This window comes from Ursus arctos, unplaced genomic scaffold (genome assembly GCF_023065955.2).
Source record: "Ursus arctos isolate Adak ecotype North America unplaced genomic scaffold, UrsArc2.0 scaffold_12, whole genome shotgun sequence".
NCBI classification, from domain to species: Eukaryota; Metazoa; Chordata; class Mammalia; order Carnivora; family Ursidae; genus Ursus; species Ursus arctos.
Window position 1 is genome coordinate 4,802,881 of NW_026622786.1, and position 15,646 is coordinate 4,818,526.

The 15,646-nt window shown below is 45.0% G+C and overlaps 1 long non-coding RNA gene and 2 other non-coding genes across 3 annotated transcripts; 2 read left to right on the forward strand and 1 right to left on the reverse strand.

The window, feature by feature from the left end:
* Positions 1–3,146: 3,146 nt before the first annotated feature.
* TRNAN-GUU (transfer RNA asparagine (anticodon GUU)) lies at positions 3,147–3,220 on the forward strand. The gene has a single exon. It is a non-coding gene; the product is annotated as a tRNA-Asn (tRNA).
* A 3,365-nt stretch (positions 3,221–6,585) lies between these two features.
* On the reverse strand, positions 6,586–6,657 carry TRNAQ-CUG (transfer RNA glutamine (anticodon CUG)). The gene has a single exon. It is a non-coding gene; the product is annotated as a tRNA-Gln (tRNA).
* Positions 6,658–8,977: 2,320 nt separating this feature from the next.
* LOC130543491 (uncharacterized) lies at positions 8,978–15,644 on the forward strand. The gene is made up of 3 exons (XR_008958870.1): positions 8,978–9,251; positions 15,169–15,221; positions 15,431–15,644. It is a non-coding gene; the product is annotated as an uncharacterized LOC130543491 (long non-coding RNA).
* The last annotated feature ends 2 nt before the right edge of the window (positions 15,645–15,646 follow it).

Below are 15,646 nucleotides of genomic sequence, written 5' to 3' on the forward strand. Positions count from 1 at the left end.
CAAAGTGTCCAGAAATAGTACTACAGAAATATGTCCAATTGATTATTGACAAAGGTGTAAAAGCAATTCAGTGAAGAAAGGCTTTTTTCTTTTCAACAAATTGTGTTGGCATAATTGGACATCCATATGATGAAAAATCCACAGTTTATACAAAAACTAACTCAAAATGGAGCACAGACTAAATGTTTTATAGAAGAAAATCTTCATGACATGGGGTTAGGCAGTGTTTTTAGGTATGTCACCAAAAGTTCTATCCAGAAAAAAGGAAAAAAGAAAAAAAGAAAAAATCAATAAATTGTACTTCACTGAAATTAAAAATGTTTTCCAAAAAAACAGCTAAGAGAATGAAAAGGTACAGACTGGGAGAAAAAAATTAACAAACACAAATATGCCAAAAGGCTAGTGACAAGAACATATAAAGAAATCTTAAATTAACAATAAGGAAACAAACAATAATGAAAAAAATAGGCAAAAGACATGAACAGACTTCCCTAGAGGATATAAGCACATGTACATCATTAGGCATTAGGGAAATGCAAACTGAAACCATAATGAAATACCATTACACACCTACTAGAATGACAGTACCAAGTGTCTGGGATAAGGAGTAACTAGAATTCTCTTAACACTGGTGGTGAGAATACACAATAGTATAGCCACCCTGGAAAAGATTTGGCAGTTTCTCATACAGTTAAGCATGCAAGTTCTATATGATCTAGCAAACTTAGGTTGCCAGGACTGCACCTTAAAGAAATGAAAACTAATGTGCACACAAAAATCTCTACAGGAATGTTCATAGCTGCTTGATTTTTAAGAGCAGAAACTACAATCATCAAATATTGTTCAAAGGGTTAACTGGCAGACAAAAGAGTGGTATACCCACTAGATGGAATACACCACAATAAAAAGGAACTGCTGATGTACACAACTTAAAGGAATCCCAACTTCACCGTGCTGAGTAAAAGAAGCCAGTCTGAAAAGGCTACTTTTCATACTATACGCTTCCATTCTTATGACATTCTCAGAAAGATAGAACTACAGTGATGGGCAGATCAATGATTGCAAGGGTTGATGTTTGTGGTGAGTTGTAACAGTGACAAGATAGCACAAAGAAGATTTTTGGTGAGATGGAACTGTATGTATTCTAATTATGGTGGTGACTACACAAATCTACATATATGTTAAAATTTATGGAGAATTTGTACCAAAAGAAAAGGTCCATTTTGCTATAATTAAGACATCAGTGGAAGTCATACACTACAGACTACAGACTGAACAAGCTAGATGTGAAAAGCTGGGATTTTTGTCTTCTACCTAATAGTAGCAAGAATTCGCTTTCCAAGGCAATGCTGGGTGCTTTTCTTCAGTCTTACCCATAAATTAAAGTAAGTGGTTCTGGGTGTACGCTCTTTCCTTCCCCAAAGCGGGTCTGGCGCTTTTGCTGTCTTTGCCTCGCCTCTAGGGGCGGGGGTAAGGGTGGGGACTGCGGGCGCTGCAGACCTAGCCTTTGGGCGACTTTCGGCCTTTCCTCAAGTCACGCATGCCTCTGCTCCCCGTCGTAGGCTGAGGCTGGGAGTTCCGCCACGTGGGACCTGGAGAGCCTGGTACAACTGTTAGCAGTCTACAGTTTCATAGCGGGAAATTGCACCATATCGCCGGCTTTTCTGGGGTGGGGGGTTGTGTAAAGAAGAAAAGAGCGAGTTAGATAACGTCAAAACTCGTATTAAAGCAAGGTTACTAGGGTCGGAACGCGGAGTACTAACCACTGTACCATTACCGCACGCCAACGACAGCCTGCTGCGCTGTGGTTGAGACCTATTAACTGATCTTTTTAAAAAGCCTTAACGTTTTTTAACTGGTTTTTCCTTTACTGGCTAGTGTTGGTGTCTCTCAGCTTTCTTTTCACTCCTCTTCCCTTTGCCCTTTCTTTCTCTTACTCCAGACTGCCCTCACTCACACCCACTTCCTTCTCCAGCTCTATCACCTTTCTCCCTGCGCCCACCCGCGTCCCCTAGGCTGAGGCCGCCGCACCGTCCTGGGTTGGGGAGCTCAGTGACGTTCTAGGTGGTGTCCTCTAGACGTTTCCAAGACCAGGACCTTGACCTCGTTCTAAACCAGCTTCCAGTATAAAGATTTTAAAGAATGGCCGGCTTCCACGTCTTCCCATTCAGGGGATTCTCCAGAACTAAAATTAATAGTCCAAGGTGAAATTCTTGGTGCCTTTCCTGTCCCCTCCAGGCCTCTGCGGCGGAATGGACTCCTTCACGGAGCATTTATTGGGAGCCTACTAAGTCCCAGGCAATATTGTAAACGAGGGGGCTGCATCGTGAGCAAACCCAACGTCCCTGCCCCCATGGAGTTACCATCTAGACGCATCCAGGAGGTTAGCGCGGTGGAGGCACGGCTGATTCTGGTACTTCACGCGCGCGCCCGCGCTCCCCACCCCCCCCCCCCCCCGCCCCCGCGATCTGAGGGTACTAGCGGGGAGCAGGACAGATGAAGTGGAGCAAAGAACCGGAAAATATATGACTTCAAACCGAGAGGCTGCGGTTGTCACCCGGGCACCTGATGTTTGATCCTGGGAGTTCTCCATTCATTCGGGCTCCAAGTCGTCGCCCAAATTTAGGTAAGCAAAGGACTCTTGGCCTCAATGTCTCCCGCGCCCTCAGGCTTCTGGAGCGGGGAGGGAAGTTAGGCAAAACAGAAGAGTTGAGTGTGCCCTAGCTTGGGCACAAAGAACACTTCTCTGTACCTCTGTACAACGAGACGATTATGTATCATATACTTTCCCCCTAGTTTTATTGAGATTGAAATGAGGTACAGCACTTTACAAGTTTAAGATATACAGCGTAAAGACTTGACTTACATGTATTGTGAAATGATCACGTTTGGTGAACATCCACAATCTTATATAGATTTAAAAAAGGTTTTTTAACGTATTTTTTCCTTTTGATAACTCATAACACCTACTTAACAACCTTCAAATGTACTATACAGCAGGGTTAACTATAGCCGTCATGTTGTACATTATATCCCCAGTGTTCATTTCTCTTATAACTGGAAATCATAAAAACTTTGACCAGGAACACAAAACCATTATATATATAATACAACTGGCTAAAATTTCTCAAAGTGCGTCGCCAGGTGTCTCTGTGGCGCAATCGGTTAGCGCATTCGGCTGTTAACCGAAAGGTTGGTGGTTCGATCCCACCCAGGGACGCTTGTGTTTCAGGGAAAGTTGGCCTTTAAAGCCTTTCTATTTCTCGTTGGGGCATTGAACTTATGCTTCTATTTCCCGGGCACCACTAGCAACGAGCGGCTATTTGAGGAAAAGGTTTGGAGTTCCAGAGTCGTATTTGAAAATCTCTAAAAGAGAGAACAAGAAAACCCCGGTCACACCCACGGTGAAGGCACAGGCTCTGGGTGGGAAATATAATCAGTCCGAAAAAGTTACTTGACTTTTCCGTGCTTCCATTTTTACAAGTAAGATGAGCAAAATGGAGTATTTGGGTTGTCCAAAGTTTTAATGAGATGTGTAGGGAAAGAACATAGCCAATGACTCTCACAAGCAAATGTTCGATACACATTAGCTCTTACCAGTGCCATTGCCATCAGTGTTTTCATTACCTGTTTTGTTCTTTTTAGTTAAGATCCTTCTTGATATAAATGAGTCATTATTCAACCAGTCTCTAATTGATGGTGATGCAATTGGCTCCAATATTTGTTATCGCACATACTACTGCAGGGAACACCCTTATACAAATATCTGTCATCACTCCTCTCCTTTTCTCCAGAGTCCTAAAAATGGAATTGTCAAATCAAATTTTGCTAATGCCTGCCCAACTACCCTGAAAAGAAAATGTAGCAGGTCATATTCCCCGCATTTTATGAAAATATTCTTTTTTCCAATGTTTTGCCAAAATTGGATAGTACTTACCTATCGTTTTGTTTGAACCTATTTTTGCTAATATTTTTATAGACCTGCAGTGGGAAAATGTTCTGTGCAAGACTCCAAACCCAGAATTCTTCCATGAAAAGAGCCAATAATATGACTACATAAAAATGTATATTCAAGATACAAACAATAAACTTTAAATTCACACATACGTACATATATGGCAAAGGAATTGTTTGTATTTGGGACAAATTTTTATCAAAGTTATATATACTTATAAGTTTATTTAGGAAAACAGCAACCCCCCCTTTACTACTTCTTGACTTTCAAACTGTAAACATTATCTCTCACATACTCCTCTATTATCACCCCCACACCCAAATACGCCTCCTCTTGCTTTATCCTCCGGTATATTTGTATCATAATTTGATGGGTCAATTATTTTAACTATGTAAGCTCCATATTCACAGTTGGGCCGCATAGGATACAAATAGCAGGAACAAAAGACCAGTGTTTTCAGGGACTCTTTTTTTCAAGTGGATAAATCTAAGGTTTATTTACTCTTTGGTCACCCCCCCCCCCCCCGCCCCAGTTTCATATTCCAGGGAGGTACTGGATTGGTTGCTTGAGTCAATGCCCTCTCCTTGAGCAAATGAGGGCAGAGTACCTTCATGAACAGTACAAGGAAGATATTATCCAAAAAAGGAGCAATAATTCCAAAAACAAAAGAAGAAAAATGCTGGAGTGCTGGGTAGTCAACAAGAAGGACAAGAAGAAAACGTATCACTCTGCAATGAGGAAAGAAGTTTTGAAAGACGTAGGCCTAGGATATGCTTGTATGGGTTGAAGCCATACATATGCGTGGGGCTGCAGAGGGGCTGGGAGTGGAGGAGCATCTGCTCTTCCTAACCTGAGGGGAGCAGTGAGGGGCTGTCCTGGTCACCAGGCAGACACTGCGCTTGAACTAAAGAATATAAAGGAAGGGCATCTTCTCCTTGAAGCAAAGTCTGGAGCTCAGGTCTTGGTAGGGAGTGCGGTTATAGTTGGCCAGAAAAGGGTATTAAAATCTATGCATAAATGCAGTTCCATTAAAAGAATCAATCCAGTAAAGAAGGCGGAGGTCAAAAAGGAATGTCTGCGATGCTTTGGAGAAAGCCTCCTGATTAACCCTGACTGGCCCCCTTGCTCAGTCTCCTGGCCAGACCCCTAGCTCCACGCTCTGGAAGGACACAGTCTGCTCAGCCACCACAAGCCCAGCAAAGAACTAGTCCCTGACAATCTTTATGGTCTTGGGTGCTTCGACCGTCGCAAAGCCTGTCCTGCCGGCAGTCCTCTTGCAAGACGAGAGAGGGAAAGTCTACTTGCCAGGTAAGGCCAAGGAATTCAACAAGGTCCTAACCTGGTTCCCAATAACTTTCAGGTCTATTTACCCTCCTACTCTGACTTCCACAGTTAATGAAGAGAGCAAGGACAAACGCCAGGAACGTACGTTCGCACTTTCCAGGCAGAGCCGAAGTTCTCAGGGGATCAAGGAGATTCAACCCAAACGCGGGAGCGCTCCAGACTGAGCCAGAAGCGGCAACTGAACCAGCGCTCCGAACACCAGGCTCCCCGCCCTCGGATTCCGCCCCTTCTCCTTCCTATCTTCTTTCTCCTCCGGTCTCCGCTTTCCCGTTTCTCCCCTCCCGCCTTCCGGCCCTCACCCCTTGCTTCTCAGACCCTCAAAGCGAGCCTTTGAAAAAGTTGTATTTTACAGTCCTTTGTGAACTGGTGGAAGTTTCAAAACTAAGATTTGGCGGCGAACATTTCACTAGCTATGAGATCCTTCAGAACTTGGGACCGGATTTTTCTACCCAGCAGAAGAGAACCGGCGTGTTTCCGTCATGTCCCGTCCTAAGGCGTCTTCTCCGTGGAGCAGAGCCGCCCCAGGAACGAGGGGGAGCACCGCAGGTCAGGACTCGGAGCTGCCCTGGCTCACGTCACCTTCGCCCCGGGAGGAGCCCCGAGGGCGGCCGCAGGTCAGGCACAGAGAATCCCCAGCCAGAATCTCTCTTTCCCTGGGTTTAGGGTTTACGGAGGAGACGCCCCACACTGAAGTACAAAGTTTAGGACAACCGCGACCCCTACTGGCCTGAACAGAGACTCGCGATTCTTCTGGTAGCTGGTGGGAAAGGATCCGAGAAAAATTAAACGAAAATCACCCGACCCTATGCTTGAACCCAGGACCCGAAACTTCAGTCTCGCCACCGCGCGACCGAGGTAAGGAGCGCTGTTTCTTACTGCTATCGTTTTCTACGCGTGCAGGCTAATGGGTGCAATTTCAGGACGCGCGGCGGGACGCCCCTCGCGGTGCAGGATTTAGTGGCCGCCGCCGCCGCCTTTTATCCCGAGGCCCGAGGGGCACCCCGACGAGGGGCAGCACTGGCCCGGTGCCCCGCCTGTGTCCGTGGGGAGTGTGTGTGTGTGGGGGGGACGCCACTCTGAGACGCGGGCTTCTGGGTCCCCGATTCCTGAGGAGGAGGTGGCAGAGCGCGGGGCACGCGGCTGCGAGGCGCCCAAGCCGGACCCGCGCGCGACGCCCCCGGAGTTTCCCTCCCCGGAGCGGGGGCAGCGGGAACGGGAAGGCAGGTGTCAGTCGCTCGGTATTGGAGAAGAGAGTAAAAGGTGGCTGCGGCTTGGCCCAAAGGGGAAGGTTCCACCGAGACTTGAACTCGGATCGCTGGATTCAGAGTCCAGAGTGCTCACCATTACACCATGGAACCACCGGGCGCAGGTTGGCCTGCCTCTCCGAGGTGTCTGCACATCGCCTTCCTCCGCCCTGCGTTCCCGGGATGCGCCTCCTGCCGGTTTCGTCTTCTCCCCCCGGGGTTGGAGCAGAGCTCCGAGACCCGCGAGGAGTCGCCGCTACTCACGTTCTCCCTGCCGCTCTCCGGGCTCGCGAGTCGGGGAACGAGATCACGTCCATTTGCAGCTTAGCCACAGGGAGGTGCACCTGCTCTGCCTGGATGACTAGTTTCCTGCCCTGAGGTGAAGTTCCTGCCAGAAAAAAACCAGGTGTTCCTTTCCGTCCCTTTGCACTTGTGCTCTTCCCACCGCCCTGGGAGCTCCGGTGATCCTCCGAATTCTGGGATTCCAGCCCCTCCCATTCCATTCCTGATCCTATTTCCTTCCCGTCTTTCTTGCTGTCTTCCTCACCACCCATTTTCTCTAGCTCCCTCAATCTCCTCCTTTCCTTCCTTCTTGGCTACTGCTCCTTTTCCTTCTCTTCCCTTCAAACCGCCACTCTTCAGGCCAGCGTAGGATTGGGCTACCCAGTCTGAGAGGACGATGAGGAAGACCTTTCTCTCTGGTCAGGGCTCTTTCGGGGTCCATGTTGGGGAGGCGGAGTGAGGTGGCCCCAGAGGAATGACTGAGGGTCCGCAGCCAGTCCCCAAGATCTGGGCAGGAGGGGCTGCTCCAAGGCGACTGGGTGGCTGGGGCGACCCCAAACGGCGACATCGCGTTCCGCAAGCTAAATCCGACAGGCAAAGTCCAGGGAAATTGAAACCTGCGGGCTACCTAGTCCTCTGGAAGCCGTTGTAAGTGGAAGGACAACGGCGCCTCCCGTGGTCCCCTCAGACACGGCGTCCTGGGGTCAGCATCACCGAGGATGCCCCAACGTCTTGTCCGAAGAAAACCAATCCAACTTCCCAGTTAGACGAAGGTCCACTCGAACCCAGACGCTTACCAAGAAATCCCCCCCGCCCCTGTCCTCCTGGAGGTGTCGGGAGCCCTGGAGCCGCGCCCTCTGGGCCTCCGTCCTGGGGGAGCTGCCGAGTCCCTATATGAGGACTTCGGGCTGAGTCTCAGCGCCTCGCCACACTTAACCGTCCTTTAAAAGTGCGCCCAGCGCAGCCTCGCCCCAGGGAGAGCTCCCGGGTCCAAAGAGTAAAATGAGACAGCATTGCCGGCTTCAATCCAGGACAGAGAGTCCTCTCCCTATTATGAATGGGATTCGAAAGGAAGCTGCCATGGCCCCTGTACCCCCCCCCCCCCCCATGAGCAAGGCTCGCCACCCAAGACCTAAGGTGGTGTGGTCAGGTGTAAGTAGGTGACAGCATTTTCTCCTGGGCTTTTTCCTCGGTGGCTATAACTGCATCTCTCTATCTCTCTCTCGTTTTTTTTCTCTTCTCACTGGTTGTCCCACCCTCACCTTTCTCTTCACCCTTTCCCCCGTTGGCGTCCCCACAGGCTGAGGGTGCCACAAGGCCCTGGGTGGAGAGCTCAGTGCAGTTCCAGGTGGTGCCCTCTAGACGTTTCCACGATCCGGACATTAACACGATTCAGCTGCCAATTTTAAAAAACAACCAGTTTTGAAAGTCTTTCACATTCTTCCATTCCAGGGTTCTTCTAGAACTAAAACCTAAGAGTCCACAGTGACATTTTTGGTCCCTCCCAACACCCTGCTGCGGAACGCATCTTCACTGAGCATCTATTGGGTGCCTATTGGTGCTCGGCCCTGCTGTGCACAGGGGCTGCATGGTGAGTAGACCCCAGGTCCCGCCTGATGGAGCCCTCCTCTGGAGGCACGGAGAACAGGCAGCAAGTTGGGGGGCACAGCAGGTTAGTGTCTTTCCCAGAGCACCTGTTCTGGCTGAGGAACTCGAGGTGAGCGCGACAGGTGACGCTAGGGAAGAATGGCAAATGGACGACTTCGGCCCATGAGCCTGTGGTCGTCACCTAGAGCAGGGAGACTTTGGGGGGAGGCCCCTGGGCCCGGCATGAGGCCTCGAGTGCTCACTCGCTAGTATCAATGCCCCAAAACTCTGCCCAATATCGAGACTCAATGTCTCCATTGCCAGCGCCAGCGGGTTTTAAGTGTGTTTTAAGCAGAGGATGGAGGGGTTGGGGAGCAAGTTCTCACCCATAGCAACACTGAGATTTTGTAATAACCTGGTCTTGGTGGTATAATCAGCGCCTATGGCTATCAGTGGAAAGTTGGTGGTTCAAGCCCATCACCAGAAGTTCTAGTCTTTACTGAAATGCATTTTCTGGCTTTCGATTCTCAAAACTTACCAAAGCTTCTCCAGCAGCTTTTATCTTTCAGGCGGTGATCTCACCCAGCAGCTCTCAGTCCTCCCACCTCACCCCGCATTTTGATTTGCTGTTGCAGGTGGGGTGTCGTCCTGAATTCACCTAGTTCTGCCCTGTGGGATGGTTTTTCTCCATTCTTACCAGATGCCTCCAGTCCCTCTGCTCCATCTGGAGCACAAAGGCCACCTTGACCTATATGATCCAACATCTGGATTCCCGGAGAACTGCTGGGGCCAGAGGCTGACGGCACAGGCATCAAAATTACCAACTGGTCAGACTCTAGGTTAGTGAACCTCAACACTCAGTATTAACCACATCATTACAGAATGCCAGGAACACTTTGGTTTGAGAGTGTTGCATCCTTACTTTTTAAATTATTATTATTGGTAGACGTTGTTTTTAAAGAACAATTTGAGTTTACAGATAAATTAATAAATGAGTTCATGTGCACCCCGTCCTCCCTCACACAATTTCCTTTTACATTCTTGTATTACTGTGGTGCGTTTGTTACAAGTGATGAAATAATATTGACACATTATTAACTGAAGCCGGTAATTTACATTAGAGTTCATTCTTTGTCATACAGTTCTATGGGTTTCAACACATGCATGTCATGAATCCACCACCACAGTATCATACAGGATAGTTTCACTGTCTAAAAAGTCCCAGTGTTCTGCTTATTTATCCCTCCTTTCCTCACAGACCTATGGCAATCACTGATCTTTTCATTGTCTCTATAGTTTTGCCTTTTCCAGAATGTCCTATAGTTAGACTCACATCGTATGTAGACTTTACTGTAGGTTTCTTTCACTTAATGCTATGTAATATTAAGGTTCCTGCATGTCTTTTATGGCTTGATAGTTCATTTCTTTTCATTGCTAAATACCATTTTATAGATGTACCACACTTTGTTTATCCAGTCACCTATCGAAGGACATCTTGGTTACTTCCACTTTTTGACAGTTATGAATAAATCTGCTATAAACACTATATGCAGGTTCTTGCTTGAACATAAGTTTTCACCTCATTTGGGTAAATACCTCATCTGGCTGTGATTTCTCGATCAAAAGTAATAGTATGTTTTGTTTTGTAAGAAACCACCAAAGCATCCTCTAAAGTGGCTGTACAATTTTGCATTCCCATTACTAATGAATGGGAGTTCCTATTCATTCACATCCTTCCCAGGATTTGTTGTCATCAGTGATTGGGATTTTAGCTATTCTAATAAGTGTGTAGTGGTATTTCATTGTCGTTTTAATTTACAATTCTCTAATGACAAATGATTCTGAGCATCTTTCATAGGCTTATTTGCCATCTGTATATCTTTTCTGATGATGTGTCTGTTTAGATCTTTTGCCCATTTTTAACTGGGCCATTTGCTTTATTGTTGACCTTTAAGAGTTCTTTGTATATTTTGGATACCAGTCCTTCATCAGATACAGGTTTTGCCCAGATTTTCTCCCAGTCTGTGTCTTGTCTTTAATTGGCTTAGTGGTGTCTTTCATAGAATGGAAGTTTTTAGTTTTATTGAAGTCCAGCTTATCAATTTTTTCTTTCATGGACTGTGTCTCTGGTGTTGTATCTAAGAAGTCATCACCAAACTCAAAGTCACTTAGATTTTCTCCTATGTTATCTTCTAGAAGTTTTATAGTTTTATATGGTCTATGACCTAAATTTTGTGAAAAGTATTAGGTTTCTATCTAGAGCCCCCCCTTTTTTAGCATGTAGATGTCCAGTTGCTCCCTATTTGTTGAAAAGACTATCATTATACATTCATCATTAAATTGCTTTTGCTCCTTTGTCAAAGATCAGTTAACTCTATTTATGGAGATCTATTTCTGACTCTGTCCCATTGGTCTATTTGTCTGTGTGTTCACCAATTCCACCCTGTTTTGATTACCGTAGCTTTACCGCTTTATCACCTTGAAGTCGGTAGTATCAGTCCTTTGGGGATTTTCCTAATCTTCACCAGGAGAACCTGCTCAGGTTCCTGGAGGTAAAACCTCACAAAATGTGTGCCCCCAGGAATTTTAAACTCTCAAGCTATTCCACACTCGGTTCCAGAAATTTGTCAATTACCGTTGAAGATTTCTGCCAGCTGCTGGCTCCAGTAGCTTCTGTTCCCAATAAGCTGTGATTCCCTTCATTAGCCTGTCTCTCTACTTTTGGGAGTGACATGCCCTATGACCTCACTTGTCTGGTCCAAGAAGAGTCATAGATTTTCAGTTTTGTCAGCATTTTTTCTTGTAAGGATGAGAGTGATGACTTCCAAGTTCTTTTCATGTTGGAGTAGAAACCTAGTTTGTTTGTTTGTTTTGGGTTTTTAAAAAAGATTTTATCTATTTATTTGAGAGAGAGAGAGTACGAGCAAGGGGAGGAGCAGAGGAAGAGGGACAAGCAAACTCCCTGCTGAGTGGGGAGCCCAACCCAGCCTGATTCCAGGACCCTGAGATCATGACCTGAGCTGAAGTCAGATGCTTAACTGGCTGAGCCACCCAGATGCCCTGATATTTTTTTTTAAGTAAATAACATATATACAATGGTTAAGTTTATCCGTCAATTTGGCTGAGTCAAAGGGTGCTTAGAATAAACATTATTTTGGGGTGTGTCTGTGAGGATGTTTTGGATGAAATTAACATTTGATTCAATGGACTTAGTTATTTGGGTTGCCTCCTATCATATGTGTGGGTATCATCCAATTATTTGAGGACCTGAATAAAACAAAAAGTGGAAAAATTGATCCATTTTTCCTTTTTGTCTTTCTGCTTGAGCTGGCCCATCAGTGCCTTCTCCTGCTCTTGGATTGGGATTTATACCATTGGATCCCTTGGTTCTCAGGCATTTGGACGCAGACTGAAATTACACCACTGGGTTTCTGGGTCTGCAGCTTGCAAATGGTAGATCATGGGGCTTCTTAGCCTTCAGAATTGCTTGAGCCAATTACTCATAATACATCTCCATTGGTCCTGTTTTTCTGGAGAACCTTTACACAATACTATAAAATTTACTAATTGCAAATGTACAGATCAATTATTTTAGTATATTTATAGGGTTGTCTGTCACCAGAGTCCAGTTTTAGAACATTTTCTTTGCCTCCCCAGATTCCTTCAAACCTCTTTGTAGTCAATCCCTAATCCCTGCTTACCATGACTACACCTGAGCAAAAGAACAATTTGGAAAACAGATAATTTAAATTGAAATTTTATTAGATTGGGACTTTATATAGTAAGTCCTTTTCTTTCTTTGGTGATAACTAGAAGAGAGGTTGCATTCTAGGGACTTTGTTTGGGGGAACTTAACATATTGTTCTATTGCTCTTTTGAATTGGTTCTCCTCTGCTGGTAAGTGGTACTTGCTATGAAATCTTGTCTGGTAGCTCAGGAGAACAAGGAGCTAAACAAAAGAAAACAAAATAACAACAAACTATCTGCTATACGAAATGGTGATAGATGATGAATTCACATATTTAACATGCAGTTAAATATTATACCATCTTTATTCTTTCAGAAGTTTGGTTAGTAACATTAGAGAGACATTCCTCCAGCGCCTGAAATGTCCTTCACAATGTCCTTTATGTTACCAGGGCTTGGGAACAGTCATGCGAAAGTGAGCACAAGATTTTTACTGTGCTTCTTTGATTTTTTTTTCTCTTATAGAAATTAACATAATGTTTCTGAAAATTAAAATATCAGGAAAGTAGCAGAGTACCTGGGTGGCTCAGTCAGTTAGGCAACTGACTCTTGATTTTTGGCTCAGATCATGATCTCAGGGTTGTGAGATTGAGCCCAGCCGTGGGTTCTGCGCTCAGTGGGGAGTGTGCTTGAGATTCTCTCTCTCCCTCTGCCCCTCCCCCTGCTCATTCTCTCTCTCTCTAAAATAAATAATCTTTTTTAAAAATCAGGAAAATAGAGATATAGAGATAAGCATCTGAATTAATGATTTATTGCTGCATATTAGCAGATTACAAAAACAGTAGTTTAAAACAACACACATTTGTTATCTCACAGTCCTGTAGATTCAGAAATCTGGAATAGTGTGGGTGGGTTCTGTGCGTGGAGTCTCACAAGTCTGAAATCCCGGTGTCAGTTTGCTTTGTTTTCATCTGATGCTCAGGCTCCTCTTCCAAGTTCACTACAGTTGCTGGAAGAATTCATTTGCTTCATGTCTTCAAAGGCAAGGGAAACAAAGGCAAAAATGAACTATTGGAACTTCATCAAGATAAAAAGCTTTTGCGCAGCAAAGGAAACAGTCGACAAAACCAAAAGACAACTGACAAAATGAGAGAAGATATTTGCAAATGTCTTATCAGATAAAGGGCTAGTATCCAACATTTATAAAGAACTTATCAAACTCAACACCCAAAGAACAAATAATCTGATCAAGAAATGGGCAGAAGACATGAACAGACATTTCTGCAAAGAAGACATACAAATGGCCAACAGACATGAAAAAGTATTCAATATCACTCGGCATCAGAGAAATACAAATGAAAACCACAATGAGATACCACTTCACACCAGTCAGAATGGCTAAAATTAACAAATCAGGAAACGACAGTTGTTGATGAGGGTGCAGAGAAAGGGGAATCCTCCTACATTGTTGGGGAATGCAAGCTGGTGCAGCCATTCTGGAAAACAGTATGGAGGTTCCTCAAAAACTTGAAAATAGACCTACCCTACGCCCCAGCAACTGCACTACTGGATATTTACCCCAAAGATGCAAATGTAGTGATCCAAAGGAGCACCTACACCCCAATGTTTATGGCAGCAATGTCCACAATAGCCAAACTATGGAAAGAGCCCAGATGTTCATCAACAGATGAATGGATAAAGAAGATGTGGTATATATACACAATGGAATATTATGTAGCCAACAAAAATGGAATATTGCCATTTTCAGTGACATGGATAGAACTAGACAGTATTATGCTAAGTGAAATAAGTCAGTCAGAGAAAGATAATTATTATATGATCTCACTGATATGTGGAAGTTAAGAAACAAAATGGAGGCTCATAAAGGAAAAGAGGAAAAAATAAAACAAGACAAAACCAGAGAGGGAGACAAACCATAAGAGACTCCTAATCATAGGAAACAAACAGGGTTGCTGGAGGGGAGGGGGATGGGAGGATGGGGTAACTGGGTGATGGACATTAAGGAGGGCATGTGATATAATGAGCACTGGGTGTTATATAAGACCAATGAATCATAGACCTGAACCCCGAAACTAATAATACACTATATGTTAATTAATTGAATTTAAATTTAAAAATTAAATTAAATTAAATGGAAAAAAATAATTCAGTTGCTTGTGGTTGTAGGACTGAAGTCCTTGTTTTCTTGTTGGCTATCAGACAGCAGCCATGCTCTGCTTCTAGAAGCTGCCTCCATTCTTTTTTCATGGGGCCTTTTCCATTGTCAGACAAGTAATGGTGCACTGAATCCTTCTCATGCTTCACTCTGATTTTGTCTTCTCCTGCCAGCCAGAGAAAGGTCTCTTCTTTAAGAAGTCATGCAATTAGATCTGGCCCACCCAGATTATCTCCCCATCATAAAGTCAGCCATGCTATATAACAACATCATCATGGGAGCAATATCTCATCACTCTAACAAGTTCTAGGGATTTGGTGGAGACATATTTGGAGACCATTTTAACTTCTCTTTACTACAGGCCATCCTCTGGATTAGGGATACATGTCCCTTCCAAAGGCAAATACGTTTACCTTACCCCTAATATTCCCAAAGTTTCATCCATGGCAGCATCAGTTCAAAGTAAAAACAAACAAACAAACAAAAGTCGTGTTAATGTCATCAGCTCAAAATTACAAAATCACATCTAAATCATTTATATCAGGTGTGGATGAGACTCCTGAGGGTGTCCATTAACCACAGGGTACAATTCCTCTCCCTCTGTAGACCTGAGAAACTACAGAACAATTGATCTGTCCCCCTTGTGCAATAGTGAGACAGATAAAGGACAACATTATTCAGGTTCCAGTTCAAAAAGAGGGAAAATGGAAGGTATAAAAAGGTCACTGATCCAAAATAATTTGGAAATCCACCAAAATAAACTTCAGCAAGAATTCCTTGGATAGGTTTCAAGACTCAGGAATAATACTCTGTGACATGAGGCTTTACTTCTGGGCTCGCATATGTTTGCATCTTCATTTAATTCATTATTATTATTTTTCTTTCTCTCACAGGCCTCTGGATCTTCCACTTCCATCTCATGACAGCATCCTCCCCTTAATGGTTGGTATGTCATCCCCACCTGAACAGGTCTGAGAGTGACCTTGTTGTGGTTCTCACTCCCAGGAGGGGCTGCCCTCACCATCTCACTCCTTTGGGATCCTCTTCCCTGACCCTGATTTCTGTCTGTCATGATGCTTTCAGTTTACCCAGGTGGCTTAGGAGGAAGGCTAGAACTGTGGAGCCCAGAACTGATCTCTGCTGTCTCTTCTCCAGGGGGAGAATAAATGACAGAGGTCTTCATAAAGAAATGACTCCCATGAGGGCTGACATCCCCCAGCAATTGGAGCCGAGGAGGAAACACCCTAAAAACCCAAGTCCTGGAAGCAGGACCCACATCACGTAGGAGCCCTTCCCGGAAATGTCCCCTTTCTCCGTTGAAAGCCACCTTGGATGAGGGACTTGGTCTGCTCAAAGCGGGGTCAGTCTTGT